The sequence below is a fragment of the Lemur catta genome, chromosome 16 (assembly GCF_020740605.2).
Source record: "Lemur catta isolate mLemCat1 chromosome 16, mLemCat1.pri, whole genome shotgun sequence".
In the NCBI taxonomy this organism is placed as follows: Eukaryota; Metazoa; Chordata; class Mammalia; order Primates; family Lemuridae; genus Lemur; species Lemur catta.
Genome location: NC_059143.1, coordinates 33,440,508 through 33,458,045, shown reverse-complemented (window position 1 = coordinate 33,458,045; position 17,538 = coordinate 33,440,508). Strand labels below are relative to the sequence as shown.

At 41.5% G+C, this 17,538-nt stretch overlaps 1 protein-coding gene across 1 annotated transcript in view; it reads right to left on the bottom strand.

The window, feature by feature from the left end:
• SLC14A2 (solute carrier family 14 member 2) overlaps window positions 1-10,788 on the bottom strand; it is a 157,339-nt gene extending 146,551 nt beyond the window's left edge. The window contains exon 1 of the mRNA XM_045527913.1: window positions 10,716-10,788. The gene's annotated coding sequence lies outside the window, so the exon portion shown is untranslated. The remainder of the gene's footprint in view (window positions 1-10,715) is intronic.
• Between the last annotated feature and the right edge of the window lie 6,750 nt (window positions 10,789-17,538).

The window sequence follows — 17,538 nt, the reverse complement described above, 5'->3', positions numbered from 1 at the left end:
TGCAATGGTTCCAGCCACCACACTCTTTCCTGAGAAGCCAGAAACCTAGAAACACACCTGCTAGAGGCTACTAACACTCATGCATCAGAGTAAAGTCAGGATTTTAGGTCAGAAAGTATTTTATAGCAACCCGGTGTGCCAGAGAGACACCAACACTCCTTAGGGTAGCTTCCAATATAGGCCAAGTGACCAGGAGGAGTGATTATTTCCACAAAGGATAATCTTTCTCACACACTGTGTTCATTCTCTCCATGCCCCCTTTTAAAAAATAATAAGTAGCCAATTATTATAAATTTATTTGCTGCTTCTTATAATTACATTATCCATGATTAACTCACTGGAGTCTAATTCAACTCTAGAGTTATTTTGCAGGAACGCTCCATCATTGGGCACAGTGGGACTCTTGTGAGAACAGCCTCATTCTCTGTGGCTCAGGGAGCTCAATTCTTGCACGTGGAGAGGGACAAAGAAGAGGATGAGAGATGGCAGGTGCCCCAGTCTTGCTAGGCTGCAAAGTCCCTCCACATTCATTATTTCATTTGCTACTCACACTAGCTCTGTGAGGTGGCCAGGATACCTATTATCATCTCTTGCTTACAAACTGGGACATGGACCCAGGTCAAATCATAACATGGTGCCCAAGATGGGGTTAAAACCCACGTCAATACCCTGCTGGCCCCTTTCCCCCTAACACTCTGCATCTCCAAGAATATCGATCCATGATTTTAATGGTGATCATTTCTGTAGCACTTAGAAGTTTGCAAAATGTTTCAAATTCCTCATCTCATTAGATCTTTCCAACAATTCTGTGAGGCAGAGAAGAAATTATAATACCCCTTTTTACAGAGGGAGTAACTTTGGTGTAGAGAGGTGACTTGCCCAAGATCATGCAGTCTTTAAGGTATGAAAATTGGATGAGAACCCTGGGCCCATCCTTCTGATAAAATGCTTTATTCCATTACAGTGCCCCATAGGCCAAGGACTCACTAAAAACATGGGATTTAACAAAACACAGATCATCATAACATCAGAGTTACATTTTGTGTCAAAGGCTATTTTCTGGGACACAGGCTCTTCTTACTTTAGGGATTTCATGAGCCTCCCCTGAGATAATATTTGCATATGTATGGATATGTAGAAATAAAGCCATATTTTGGGGAGACTCCTTAAAACCGCCATCAGATTCTCAAAGGGGTGTGTGACCCCAAAACGATCAGTGAGTTTGGTGATTCTTGGAGGCCTATGGTGATGGTGGTGGGGCTTGGGATTGGGAAGGAGGTGAGATGGCTTCAGAGAAGACCAGGGGGCAGAGTCATGTAGGCCAAAGGAAGTGAATATTGTAAGATGCTGGGTCCGGGAAGTGGTAAGATTCTGGCAAAACTGCTGAGGCCAAGGGCTTGGGTGAGTTGACACACACGACAGTTAAAGAAGTTTCTGTGGAATTGTGGGCACAGAAAGCAGACTGTGGGGTGTTAAATAAGGTGGAGATGAGGAAGGGGAGGCAGTGAGTATAGAAACTCTTCTTCACAGTCTGGCAATTAAGGAGAGTAGAGAGAGATGGAATGTTACTTGGGAGGAAAAGTGGGGCCGAGGAACGTTCTCTCTCCCTTTGTCTCTTTTCTTCCTCCTAAGAATGGGAGATGGTGTGTTTGCCGAGGAAGAATCTAATTGAAAGGGAGAGACCAGGTGGGAGAGAAGGAGCCTAATTAGGAGACAGGAGGGGCTGGATCCTGAGCTGAGATGGAAAATTAACTTTAGATTTGAGAGTCTCCTGGGGTGGGAGTGGAGAGGGAGGGAGAGGTGAAGATACAGAGAAAGTGTGAGCTTCTTGCACCTTTCCTGCCAATTTCATCTACTGTAGAGCTTATGGCGTCGCAGCAAGTGCAAGCCACGCCATCCAGCCCGGCTGCTTCCTGCCACCCTGGGCACAAGGCCTCTTTGCTCTGGGCATCTGGCAGCTCCTCACGGACTTTCCCTGTCTGTTCTGTGTCTCTCCATGCCCCAGATTTGAGCACTGACCCTGTAGGGGTTTCTCCAGCCTCACCCTGTGGCTTCTCCTCACTCTCCCAGCCTCACAGGACTCTCCCGAGGAGATTTCAGTGGTAAAATACAGAAATGTGTTTGGGCAATTGTTTTCTTTATTGTTGATTTATTTGATTTCTAAATTAAAAAAAAACTTGCACTACACAGTACAGATATAAGGTGTATCACCTATAGTTATAAAATAGATTATATTCAGCAATTTCTGTTTATAAGCTTTTTTTCTGGGCCTTGGACAGGAATGGACTTCCATATTGTTTCTAAGGCACAGAGTCTTCCTATTATTTTATTTTTAGTGCCATTCCCGGAGACATAACCTCTTAACTCTGTGAAGGAAATATGTTCAATGATATCCTGAAACACATCTAAAGACTTTCCCCCCACCCACCTCCTATAATTTTCCAATTATTATATTTACTTCCAGGTTCCCTTTCTAACGGAAGGGATTCAGAAGGCTTCAAATAGTGAACTGGATTGCAAGGACAGCTTCCTTAAGCTCCTGAGTCACTGGGCACTTTTCTCTGGGACAGGCCCATCACATAAAAATCCTCTCTGCTCCCCAAGCCAGCTGGTGGCCACCCCACCCCACTTGTGAACTGTCCCATGGCAGGACTGTGGCAGTTCTGGGGCTTAATTTTGAATTCTCCCTTCTTCTTTGGGGACCCCCTGCTTGCTGTTGTATGTCTAATGTGCTCACTGTCAGCCCCTGCTATGTTGTGGGTACAGGCAAGGTATATACATCAAGGTTGGAATGGCTTTTGTAGGGTAAGCTCAGAGCCAGGTGTCAACAGCGAGGCTGTCTCTGTCCACCCTCTAAAAACCAAAAAAACCTATTCTTTTGCCCCACTGCTTCTGTCCTCCTCTCCCTGCTTGATCATTCTACACAGGACAGGATGTATCACTCTCTACCTGACAGATTGTGTGTCTGTCTCTTCAATTGAATGTGAGCTCTATGAGATCAGAGACATTTCCTGTTTGGAACCTGCTGCATCTCCATTGGCCTAGCACAGTGCCTGGTACCTGGTAGGGTCTCAGTGCAGAAATGTGAAATTGACTGTTGACTAAATATGGCTCTGAGGTCAATGGTTGCCAGGAAGCAATGGGGAAAGAGCCAAACTGGGAGCCAAGGAGTCCAGGTTCCCCTTCTGCGCCTGTCAGCAGCTAGCCACTCACCACCATGCACTTCACCCCTTCCATCTGCTAAGCAAACCAGCCCCAGAACCCTTGACAATGCTGACATTCTTTGGGCCTTTGGAAGGAAGGAAAATATAGAAGATGGGCTTTGTTGATATTCAGCATGAGTTTACATTCTGACTCTGCCACTAAATTTGTGATCTTGGAAATGTTACTTCTTTGAGTTTCAGACCCTTTTGTATAATAAGGATACTATTTCTTATAGGATGGTTATGAGCACTGAATAAAATTGCATGTGTTAAGAATTGGGTTTGTTCACATTTGCTGCTACTATTAGGGATCAGGTCACCCTTGGAGGTGGGAATGGTCTTGGCTCATTTGTCTTTCCCACTTCAATTGTCTGATTTAAACACAGATCATCGCATTAACAGGCATGAAGCACCACCCCCAGGAAACTAGTGTTGCCAGGTGAAGCCTTACTGGGCCCTTTCTCATGTGAGCTGCCAAAGTGCCTTTGGGTGGCCTTCAAGATCTCAGGAAGCAGGTCAGGTCTGTGAGCTGGAGCTTCCCAAGGTTCTGGGATCGGGGCACTTTGTCTCATGGCATAGGCATTGCATGTTCTTTCCACTCTTTCCTCTGGGCTCTGGGCTGCCACCTTGCATATACTAATTAATTTACCAAGTGAGACCTGAATTTAACTGGCATCTCTTCTGAGCCATCATACAAGAGTGATCCTAATCCTTCAACAAATGGAGCCAAATTATCAACGAATATGTCTTTTCAAGGGTGTGTTGGAGAGGACCAGGGAAGAAGGGGACTCACAAGGTTAGAGGGAGACCTCAACCTTGACTTTAGTCACGCTTCCTCTGACCTGTCTACAAGGCCTCAAGCTCTTGGTCTCTGCATCCCTATACCTATCTCATGCTATTTTATCATGAGTTTTGATGTCTGTGGTATAAGTTCCTTTTTTTGATATTCTTTCTCAAAAGTCCTTTGAGTGTTCTTGGCCATTTGGACTTTCAAACAAATTTTGATTAATCTTTTAATACAATGCTTTCTTCCTACCTCTTTCAACACATACTTCTCTCCCATCTCATCCCCATTCCAAAGGCTACTGCCCTCCACAATCTAGGTTCCAGCCCTAACCCTGCCACCAAATGCCCACCTACTCTTGGGCAAGCCCCCTCACCTCTCTAGCTTTTAGTTTCCTCACCTGTGCGATCTGCTTTGCCTACCTCACAGGACTGCTGAGCTGATCAGATGAGCTAAGGGTGTGAGAATGCTTTGAAGACTTCAAAAACCAAGATAAAAAGAGTTAAAAAGAACAATTCTGAGATGGGTTGAGAGAAAACGTGAAATTCAGATTATTTTTCTGCCAGCATTCTCTATCCTTCCTGACTCTCCTTTCTCCCAAACTTACAGACCTATGAGATGCAAAGGTCTTTGTGTCCAGGGCAGACTTACCATGATAATGGGCTGGGGGCAGCTTGGATTCATAAGGCTTGGGTCCCATTTCAGACTCTCACTTTGTGACTTAAGGTAAGGCACTTAAACCCTTTGAATCTCAATTTTTTCTTCTTCACAAGGTGTACAGTAATTCCCTCCCTCAAGGAGTATTGTGAAATTCAAAGGAAATAATATAGGTTAAAGTGTTTGGTAAGACATGAAGCCCTGCAAGAAGCATCAGGCATTATATTATGAGTGTTCTTGCTGACATTTACATGTGGAAAGTGACTTGCAGGCAGGCAATGATGTTTTTCCCGCTTGAATTAAGGTATGTAGGAGAATCAAACCCATTTTATCGACAAGTATGGTTGGTGCTGTGCAATGTCTCCACATTTTTCTAGAAGGTGTAGAAAGTCTCTTTCTTAAATATCATTTCCTTTAGGCTTTGCAACCTGGACGTGTGAAGTGGAGGTGGTTGGGGAGTGGAGAATGTCTGTCTGGACCAACAGGCAGAGCCATCCTTGTGCAGATGCTGGCTCAGACCCAGCCCCTCACTGACCCGAGGGAGTGAGAACGTTGGGGGTTTAAGGACGGGGCATTATCAGTCTTTGTACCTTCCTTGCTGAGTGCAGATACCACTCAGTTAAAATGAACATTGAGGTCAGCCCTGGTTTAAGGTGAGAGCACTGCCCCTGGAGTGAGCATGTGGTCCTGCCCAGGCGTATTTCTAACCCTCACTACTCAGATGACTACAGTGTCTCTTGTTTCTGCACCAGGATCAGACTTGGGCTTGGGCCAAATGACGTTCATGGGCCAGATGATGTGAAGCTGTAGGCCACTTGCTTAATCTAACACAGAATGCCCTTTTCTCCGAAAATTAAGTTCTTGCTCCTTCCTCAGCCCTATTAAAGTAGAATTCTTACCATTTCTCCAGCCACTTCCACAGCTGACCACGGATTCTACTCTTTTGACCTCCAGCTACTAGAAGAAATTGCTGGAATCCTTCTAAGCTAATATCAGGACTACCTATCCTGCCCTCAGCCTCTGTCAATGGCCATTTGTCTGCTGTGGTTTGGACAGAACCCTGGATTTCTGACCTGGGTTTGGATCTTAGTCCTCAGAACTCACGATCTGTCTGTTTTTTCCTCTGGGGTCCATACCGTTTCTGACCCAATCTCATTCTCCTATCCCCATGTCATCCCTGCCTTCTCTTGCTCCCATGTTCATGCAATGTCAAAGATTCTCCTCTCCTTCAAGGCCCTACCTTGTCTAGCCTAACACTGTGGATGAAACACATGACTCTTTTTGGTCTGATTCCTAAGTTCTGAGTCTAGGACAACTTTGTGAGATGTACCAGTCAGGTTTTATTCCAAACAAGACCACAACTGACTTTAGTTTTTTTTTTTTCACATGTAAAAATGAAGCTTAGGAATAGGTGTTCTAGTAGTAGCTATGTTGTCAGCTTAATCCTCCTTCGAGAGTGAAAGACGTATTAGTCTAGCTATTAGGAGTTGTCCTTGGCACAAGAGAGCTGACTTTGTCTGCCACACCCCTAGGGTAGCCCATATCCTGTGACCACTAGGCGTGGTAATAGCAATCAAAGGGAATAGAGTTCAAAGACCCAGCCCCTCTTGACAACTCTGAAGAGCCCTCCCATTCCAGGGATCCCCATGGAATCAGCTGAGGTCTCGTGACAAGCCCACAGTCCAGCTCCTCCCTCTGCCTATTCCTGCCTCCTTTGCTTCCTTTCCCCTACAGAGGTTGATCCTGAGAGCCCTTCTACTTCCAACACACAGGAGTCCATGTTAGAGTCTGATTCTTGAGGACCCCAACCTGCAATAGCTGTTCATTTTCTTGCACAATCAGCCAACTCTCTGTTGACTCACTGTCTTCTTTCTTTCCTCCCTGTGGTAGGCAGAATAATGCCCATCACCAGCGAAAGATGTCCATGCCCTAATCTCCAGAAACTTGTGAATGTCTTACCTTATATTGCAAGAGGGACTTTGCAGATGTGATAAAAGTCACTGAACTCAAGATAGGGAGATTATCCAGCATTATTCAAGTGGACCAAGTCTAATTACATGACTCCTTAAAAGCAGAAAATCTTTCTTGGCTGTAGTCAGGGGTAGGACTACAGAAAGAATGGTCAGAGAGATGCAATTGTTGCTGCCTTTGAAGATGGAGGGTGGGGCCCTAAGTCAAGGCATGCAGGCAGCCTCTAGAAGCTAGAAAGGAAAAGGAAATGGATCCTCTCCAAAAAGGAACCCAGCCTCACTGAAGCCTTGACCTTAGTCCAGTGAGACCCACATCAGACCTCTGACATACGGAACTGTAAGAGAATAAGTTTGTGTTGCCTGTAGCCACTAAGTTTGCAGTAATTTGTTACAGCAGCAGCAGGAAACTAATACTCTTCCTTGGGGGCCATCTTAATACTTTTTCTTTTCTATGGTCTTGGACATGCACTTCACCTGTCTGAGCCTTAATCTTCTCACCTGTAAAATGGTCATTTTGGGCTATATGCTGCAAAGCCTTTTTCAACTTGACATTTTATAGTCCTAACTGGCTGGATTATTCCCTGCTTAGCAACATTTATCTTTTTCTTCTATTAAGGCAGTGTTTGCTTGCCTTTTTGATGGTTATGCTGAGACAAACCTACTTGAGATACTGCAGGAAGCAATAGGATGACCATGCACCAGAACCAGGAGTAAGATACTCTTTCTCTTTGTCTATCTGACTCTTCTAGTTTGTCTTTATGTTCATTTCTAAATTTCCTATTCTTATAATTCCTTATGGCCATGGGAAAAATGATTCTCAGCTGGTCACCATTTATGAAACAAAGCCTAATGACCAATGGATTTTGTCATTTTTATTTTCACTAGTGGACCTGCAAATACATTTTTATTTTTTTGGTTATGCTGAAAATAATTTGTTAAAAGTTGTAGATACCATGCTTACAGGTGAGATCAAGGTGAGCAGTGTTCTGGCAGCCTTTAGGAAATCCACCAACTTTTAGGAATTAAAAAAATATATCCCTAGTCCGCATTTTGTCAGGAGTAAGTATAATACAACACCACTGTATTTAAAATACTTATAAACCCACTAGACGCAGCTGTTGTGAAAGAAAAACAGGACGCTGAAATGGGATAAAAATAAAGCCTCAATTGGCTCCTCCACCCTCCCAGTGGGTAACCAATGTAGTTGCCACTTCATTAACTGCTCTGTGTGAAGAAAAGCTGAGATGATCACAAAACAATAATGGCAATAGCACAGTGATGATGGTTACTTTCTGCTACACTCATCTGGCATGGTATGCTTTTCAAAACACCTGTCTACTCCCTTGTTTGAGCCTCAAGTTCTCAATATTTCCGTAAGAAACTGGAGGAAGTAGAGAGGATGAACATCATCCACTAGATTTGGCAGACGAGACAAACATGGGTTCCTCTGAGTCCAGATTACTCTGGTCATCTTAGCAGTCAGCAACAGGTCCAGGGCTAGGGGCTGGGGTCTATATCTGACCTCTGTGTTGACGTCTATGTCTACTGCAGCTCATTGCTCCTGGCAGTTGGAGTCACCCAATGCAGGGTCAAACGCTATCTCCAAAGACTTTATACTGAAAACCCAGGGATTCTGAAAACAGTTCTTTTTTGTACTTAGTAGAAAATATAAAGTATTTAAAGAATTGTTCACTAATGTTAGCTAGGAAAGGCCAAAGAGTTGAAAGGTGAGGGAAAAAAATAAGAAACCCAGAAGTGGATTCCAGACTGTCACCTGCCTACTAGGGTTTGTCATGGTGGTCAGTGATGTCTCCAAACATACCAGAGGGGAGGGCACCACTTTTGCCTCCCTCCTGAGGCTCCATTCATATTCTTTGGAAAAATGTCCAGGAACCTCTACATCACAGCTGCTGTAGGAGGACATCACCAACACCAAGGGGACTTGTGCCTCCCTGAGAACCCAGGTGCAATCAGGCTGACCAACCTTGAAGGAGTTAAGACAATGTGAGGTCAGTAGCAGGTAATTATTCCTTGTTAAAAGGAATAATCCTCATAGGCATCCCCGATTCATCTGAACAATGAGGAAATGAGACTAGGTCTCTTCAAAGATTCCACTTATTTTGAGAAGATCCCATTTTACATTTGGTGTAGCAGTATAATTTTGGCTTAAAAGACTTGGGTTTGAGAGCCAAGGGGTGACTCTCACTGGGCTATCATGAGATCATCTGGGTCATTATGAACTAGCCTCCAAGAGGGGAAGTTCTTTCATTTATGTAATAGATGTGACAATAGTGTGACTCCTTTCCACCATATAAGGTTGTCATGAGTCAAATACCTAAATGCTAAAGCACCATAGAGAAGAGATGTTATGATTTTATTATTGGCAGTAGTGCTAATCATTACAATAGTTGTTCAATAGTAACAATAATATTACAAGAATCAGCAATTATGGTAGTGCCAGTAAGGCCTTCTAGGATTATTCATGTGTGTGGCTGCTTGCTGGGGAAGCTACCCATATGCTGCAATAACATGCACTGTGTGCCCTTTCTTGAATTATCTCCTTGGGGCTTTACAATAACCCTAAGAGGTAGATCCTATTATTGTCATTTTATACAACAAAAAAGTAAGGCAAAGAGAGAGAGAGATAAGAGAGAGGGAGGTGGGGGTGGGGAGAGAAAGAGAGGGAGAGAAAGAGTTTGAAAGCTGGTATCTTGAGATCCCAGTGAGTTCTTCTGACTTCCAGCCTTGGCAAGCAAAGCCAGCACTTCCAGCGGAGAACAACTTTGAGTCTCTAGAGCCTTGTTGCCAATGGTATGTTGCCTTCCCCAAGAGAAGGAGGTATAGTTGGTGTTAGAAGTTTCTTTGCATAGGACAAAATGATTCACAATTCAAAGAGTCATTGATAAGTCAACTAATCCCTGATCTGTGATTGTTATATGAATGCCCACTAAGAATTTCCTCAATCAATAGTTTCTAATGCTGTGGTTTTTCCTAACAGAGCCTATGGTATTTGTTCCTCTACCACACAGTGGAATTTTTGGGAAGTAACCGCCTGCCAGGAAGTACCACAAGGCCTCTTTCATGGAGGAGAGATCCACATGACTAGTTTTCACCTATGGGGTGTGAGTGAAAGTGATGTGTATCAATTGTAGGCCAAGGTGGGTAGGAAGTGGGTGTGCCACCTTCACTTTCTCCTTCCCAATCAACCAGCTAGATGCACAGAATACAACGTAAAACTCAGAGGCCCTAGAAGATGATAAAGCCACAGACAGGATATATATGGGTTTCTGGCCCATATGGTTTTTGACCACTTGGACAAAAACCCATTTGGACCTTACTGAGGGAATATAATATATTTTGTTAAACCACCAAAGTTTCAGTGTTACCTGTTACAACAGCTATTCTATACAGATCCCAGTGAAAAGAGACGCACTGGTATTTCTGATATGGTCCTAATTCCCTGCCATCTTGGGCACTGTTGCCTTCCTTCCCCACTGACACCAACTTGCCCATTTTGAGCAGCTTTCTTTATGGTCTATATAAGTATAGCACAGCCAGTCTGCTTGTCAAACAACCATCAGCCTGTGCTTGGCAAAGCAGTAGTTTTTACAAGTGACCTTAAGGTAACATTTACATTGCTGGGGACGTCATTCCAACCCTGACTTGTGGCATCCCAACTCAGGCCCCCCGGTGGCATAAGGCAGGAAAACTAATGAAGTACAACAGTTATTAATATCTTTATCTTTTCTCTCACACATCTTTTCGCTTTTTTGCAATTATGTTCAGCAGTGTCAGATCTGTTCACCTATTTTTCACATATAAGTAGAACCTATCCCTTTGGAATTTTGCAGAGGAGATGGCCACGTGATCATGTTAGCCCATGTCTAGAAGCAACCAGAATTGAGTGGGGAAGACACCGGCTCAAGGGGAAGAAGATCTTCTTCACAGGACCCCCTCCCCGCTCTCTCAGGTCAATCACAGTTCCCAATCCTAGTCACCCCAGAGGGGAAAAATAATTTTAGTTTTTCATGGAATCATTATTGGTGATAACAGCAGTTTTAGAAGACACAAACACAGTAACAAGTTCTAGAACATACTTACAATTTCCTTGGTCACGGTGGTATCGGTGGGCTCGAGAGAAGGTCTTGTAAACTTCTACTTAGTTGACTTCGAGTAGTAAGCAACAGACAGTCCTGTAAAGATAGTGGAGGTCAGAAACAAAATCTGGAGAGTGTATGTTGCTTTTAAAAAATTTAATCACATTTACTCTTTTAAAAATTGTAAATAATACATGTTCTTTTTAGGAAAAATAGAAAACACAGATTAGGAAACAGGACATAAAACTCTTCCATTATTCCACCATCCAGCTATAACCACTGTTAATCTCTGGAACACTTACAGATTCCATCATGAATATTTATGTATAGATGTATGTATCTTTTCTATTGTTTTTAGTTTATGTAACAGGGATAGTGCTGCACATACTGTTTTGTGATTTGCATTTCTTTCATTGAGTAAGATATTATGAATTTCTTTTGCCAATAAATAAACTTCAACTGTGTGGTCGACAGCTTCTGAGATGGTTCTCAATGATGTCTTGTACTGTCACCATTGTGTAATTGTGTAATCTACTTCCACGGAGTGTGGACTGGACCACCGATTGACTTCTAACCAACAGAGTGTGGCCGAAGTGTTGGGATGTCATTTCTGAGACTAGGTGATAGAAAGGCTTTGCCTTTCATCTTGCTCACCCTCTATTACTCCCTGGCTTGCTTTCTCTGAACTGCACTATAGAAATGCCCACATGGCAAGGAACTAAGGAGAGAGACCTCCAACCAACAGCCCAGGAGGAAGTGAATCCTGCCAGCAATCACTTGAGTGGGCTTGAAAGTGGATCTTCTCCAAGTTAAACCTTGAGATGACTATACCTCCTACAAACACCTTCGCTGTAACTTTGTGAGAGGTCTGAGTTGGAGGACCCAGTGAAGCCGTGCTCAGATTCCAGACCCACAGAAACCTTGAGATAATACATTTGTTATTTTAAGCTGTTAAATTTTGGTGTAATACAGCCATAGATAATACACACCACAAAGTTTTTAATAGATGTTTAGTATTTCAAATAAGGCTGTATCATAATTTACTCAATCTTTTATTGTTTCATGTTTTGGTTATTTTATTGTTTTGATATTATAAACAGGGCTGCAATGAATATTATTGTAGTTAAATGTTGGTATACATTCTTTGTTCTTTTCTAAAGATAAATTCCTTAAAGTAGAATAGCTGGATTTCAGTGGATATGCATCTTTTAAAGCTTCTGATAAGCTAATTCCCAATTACTTTCTGGTAGGATTGTACCCATTTACACTCTTGCTGGCTGTGGTTCAGAGTGCATTTTTGGTTAATTTCAACCACTTCATCTGGAGCTGTTCCCATGCAAACCAGTTGGAAACCAAAACAAAAACCCAAGAAAGAAGACTCAGATTGAATCTTGAAAACTGCCAGAGAATTTGATGCTAAACACTTTATTCAAAGTACCATTGTTTTGAAATCAGTCTGAGGAATTCAACCACCCTCAAATTGTTATTCTTGTCTTTCAATGAACACTGAAGTTCTGAAAATGTGATGATGCTTATATTCTCCAAGAACTTTGAGAGGGAAAACAACAATACTGGTTGAAGTCAACATAACAATGGGCTATTTTAAAAATCTTAAGTGTATTTCAGTCAGACAAAGGGTTGTCAATAATTCCAACTTTTGAAATTACTAAACTGAATGGACTGAATCCAATAGATTTTTTTTTGGAAGCATTTTGTATACATAGATACTACTACCATTTCCAAATAGCCACCCTTACTGTTGGGGAAGAATAAATATTTTAATGAATGCTATATATTTTAACAAGCTCTGAACCCTGTGGTTGGTTTAAGCTATGGGTGCAATTTCAGGCATCTAAATAAGTAAATAAATGAGGAAGAAAATCCATGTTAATTGCAGTAATTTGCGGTACTTTCAAATTCTTAATTAAGAAATAAAACAGGATTCATTAGCCATGCCCATTGTAGATGGCGTACATAGATCACCATTATGACCAGACACAAGACCTGAAGTCATTGCCATAAATGAAATAACAGAGAGAAATCACTGCAGCATTATTGGCCAGAATGTGCAGATGCAAATAGGGAGGGGAGAGAGAGAGCTGCACAAAATGTCTGCTTCCATAAATGCCTTTCTTCCTGGCCTGGGGATCACATTATTCTAAAACACCTCCCCTGAGCCTGGAGTCCTGCCCCTCCCTCCTAATCTGTAGGATAGGTTCTTCCCTTCAGTCTCAGGCAAAACTTCTTTGAGCCTGTTTGACAACCCTGCTAGTGCTTGCATCTTCAACTTTTTCCTTATCACCTGCTCCAGGTCTTTTGCATACCTGGATTTCAGGTCCCTGCCTGCCTCTCACTCCTTGGTGAGTCCTAATATTCTTCTATAAAGGTAGGAAGAATAAAAGAACTTTGCTTATAACCAAAGACATTCTCACTCATACTGCTCTTTGAAAATTAAGCATTAAATTAAACTAGAGAGAGCACATAATTTATCACTTAAAAAATCACTTTCTACTGGGACAAATGTTTAATTCGACTGGGCATGAGACACTAATTGGGACTGTTCCAGGCAAACCAGGATGATTGGTGGCCCTAGAAAACCCATACAGGCCCCCAAGGCAGGGGTAAGGTGAGGGTGGGCATAGGTTTTCAGGCATGTAAGTGGGAACACTGCTTTGATGCTGTGGACTGTAGGGGTAACATCAATGTGTGTTTGGCAGAAAGAGCACTGATGTGCCCAGTTGTGGCAGAGATGGCTGGTCATTGTGCTTCTGGGAATAGCACTAATGTGGACTACAGGTGTGTATCTCTTGGGGCCTCACTTTCCTCCTGTCCTACCTATCTTAGTGTTGATGTCCAGGCAGGCATGGACACTCCATGCATGGCGGCCAACTGCAGTCTGGTCAACAGTGAAAAGGGTACAGAGCATGAGCAATTTTGAGAAGTCTGAATGACTCAAGGCAAAGAACACAAAGAAAGTAAACCATCCATGGAAGATCTCTAAAAGGAATGAGGAATCTTGCCTGGGATTAGACACTGAAATGTTTGGAGCAGGTAAGACAGTTTTTGGTGTTACTTGTAGACCCAAGAAAAATCTTAAATGAGCACATGTATTTTCCAAATGCCTATTGTATTCCCACATGGAAGGCATAAGAACAGTTTAGAAAAAGAACACATACCAAATTGTGTTGCCATCAAGCTAACCAAAACAATATCAAGCAAATTAACATAGAAAAACATACAAATGAAAATCAATGAACCTTAATGAAGAAAAGTACTTCTATAAAATAAAAGATTAAAGAAGAAATGTCAAGACAATGGAAAGAGACCAAAAAAAAAAAAAAAAAGAGCTAGTAGAGCTCAGAAAAAAAGTAGAGAAGAAACAAAAAAAGCATCACAAAAATTAAGGACCTATAAGAAGCCCCAAAAAGGTGAACAGATACTGCCCAAAATACAAAAATAAGCTTAAGAACAGGATTAAGCCAGTGAGCACAACACAGTGGAAATGAACAGTAAAAAAGGAATAGAGAAAGTATATGATAGATATGGAAGATAAAATAGATACAATAGAGCTATGCATATGCATAAATGTAGTACTTGAAAAAAGGTACCAAAAATAGAATAAAAAATATATTTGGACAAATATATTTACAAAACATTTTCCAAAAATAAAATATTTAAATCTACATACAAAGCAAAGCAAAATAAAAAAAATACAAACTGTCCCAGGAAAAATTGATACAGAAATATCAACCCCAAAGGTAAAGAAAGACTCTTTTGCCATTCAAACAAACAAACAAAAACCAAAACAAACAAAATCAAACCAAAACCAGAAACAACATTCCTTTTCTAAGGGGGAAAATGAAGTTGGTTTTAGAGTTTTCCACAGCAACATGGAAACATTACAAAACATCATTAAAAATAAATAAGAAACACAAAATTTTTCATGCTCAAACTGTTGTTCAAGTACAAGTGCCACACAAAATATCCAATAACCCCAAAAATGTGGTTACCGGAATCTTGTCTTAAAGAAACTAGAGGCTGGACTTAACCAACCAATAGAGAATGAAGAAATTGTGGCAGAAAGCCTGGTGGTGAGTTTTTAATGAATTTAGTTTACGATTAAAAAACAAAACTGTGGAAACTATGATTAGAGAAAACAATGTAAATATTAATGAACCATAATAAAATTTAAAAACACTTAAATTAACAAAATTCAGAAGGTAAGGGGAGAGATAAGATGAAAAGTTGCCAAAGGTCAAAAGTTACCACTTAGGGCTGATGAATCAAAGAGCAGAAAGAAATATATATTAAAAATTATAAAATTTATGATTAGCAGAATATCATCATCATCATTGTCATCATCACCATCAATTAAAATTGGGTGCAGTAGGAAAGTGAGAGTCTGGAGAAGAGGAAATATATAAATTTCATCTTCTTGCAGAGCTGACTGTCAATAGCTACTAAGTATATAGAGGATTAAATACATTATATATAGTACTATAAACATAAATAATTAAAGAATAAAACTGCTAAAACCTGTTGAATTATCTCTATGAACCTACACACAAACCAAATTAAAATAAAACAAGCCATAGCCCATGAGTGAAAGATAAAAAAAGAAGCAACAGAAGCAGAAAGTATATGATGTCAAAACTAAGTCCAGACATATCTATGGTATCAAAAAATACGAGTAACAATGTATCAGTCAAAATAAACAGATTCTCAGTTTAAATTATAAAGCAAGAGACAATTTTATGCTGTGACACAAAACAAAGTGACTGGAAAGTTAAAAATAAAAGGATGGGCAAAGGCTTAACCAGCAAAGGCAAACAAGCAAATAAAACAAAAACAAAAATGAGAGACCTTAATTTTAATATCAGACATGTATCAAACAAGATTGAGTTCAGAGTACAAAACAGTAGATGACACAAAGATAGGAACTTTATTGCAGCCTACCATTATGCTGTAAGCATTATGAATATTTATGCACCAAAAAACATAGCAGCAATATTTATTAAGCTAAAAGGCAGTACATACAAAAATAAAAGGCAGAGATATCTGAAGAGTAAGAGAGCAACACAATTCCTTCAGTTTAGAGAAATCAGAGTACACTTTGGGAACCACATTACACTTCATTTGGGAATTTTCTCTACTTTTCAACACCCTATATTTGTACAAATAGCTGTAAGACAATCTGACAGTATCTTTTCCAGCTCTTTGTATGTGCTGCATAAGTCCAAATTCTTCCTGATCTGACCCTGCCTATTTCTTCATCCTTCTCCCACTCTCCATAAGTTTAGAGACATCCCTCAAACCAGGGCTCTCTTTTCCTCACCTGCTTGCCTTGGCCCAGGCTGTTTGCTCTCTCTGGATGCTCTTCACTCCCTCTGACAGCAGGTAGACATAACTTTTAAGCCTTCACAAACATGTCCCTTCCTCTGGGAGGCCTTCTATGCCTCCAACCCTGACCAGGCACAGGACACAATCGGTACACTCTTACATTGCACTGTAACTAACCCAGTTCTTTAGGATCGAGATAACGGAGACATCTTTGTTCCACCTCAGCATTCATTCCCCCATGTAGTTAGCTACAAAGGCCTGCCAACTCTTCCGTATTACTTTTCATTTCCTCTGTAACCACCTGACTATCTCTGTATTTCTGAACTCCTCTGAGTATTTCAGTGCCAGCCACACCCTCTCCTGTTGATTCAGCATTATGCCCCTGTATCCATCTTCTAAAGTACCACGTGGTCAAGCCAGCTCCTTTGCTCCAAGGTCTCCAATTGGTTCCCTTTCCTTTCTGATCAGTTACTTCATCTGATGTCAAGGCTTTCTGCAAGCTAGACACTATGCCTTTTCCAAAATGATTTTCCATTGCTACCGTCTTGCACACCATTTCATCCACACTGACCATCCCTCCACCATGCCATGCACACATATCATGTCTACGGCAAACCTGACCTGCACCTTAATTACCTTTCTCATGTTATCCCCACCCCCCCACCCTTTTTCTTGCCTACCTACCCAAATTCTGCTTCAAGAGCAACCCAAGGGCAATCCTCGCTAGCTCATCGTTCCACAAATCTCTACCTTGAGCTCTTTTGACATTTATCATCAACACCTCAGCTTGGCTTTTATCTTAATTCATGCTGTGAGTTGCTCTTTACTTGTACATGTTTTATCTCATCAGATAGACAGGAAGCCTCAGGGGTTATATCTTGTGCTTCTTCTACATTATGCTCGACATCTTGCAAGGGACTGAGAATATAGTAGGTGCTCAGTAATCATATATGTTTTTTCAAAAATATAGAATCCATTGCTTCTGTCCATGCCATTTAAGCAGGATACCAGCTGACCTGAACCCTGAGCCTTAAACAGCCGCCTTCACTGCCTCCTCCCTTCCAGGAGTAGAGTGACCCAATTTCTCACTATCATTTTGTAACTAGCTATTCACTTAGGCTAATTGGTTGTAATAGAGATGCTTAATATTTTAAAAACTGCTTTTCTTTCATCATCTCAGTGCGCTGTAACACGATACTGTGCTGTATGCAACATGGGGCTCGGCAACTCATTTCACAAACGGGGAAACAAAGTTAAGAGTTCAAGACCACACAGTGTGTCACCTGTACCAGGCAGGCCAGACTGCCCAGCTTCCACTCCTAGTCCAATATTCTTTACACCAGAGCAAGCTGTGCCTCTTCCCTAAGTTTCTCGAAGTTCTCTCTGGAAGAGCAAATGCGTTTTTAAAGCATTGATTTTTTTGCTACAATTTTTCTTTATTTTGCTTTTGATTTGTCCTTCCTAGTGAAGATACTGCCTCTTCCCTG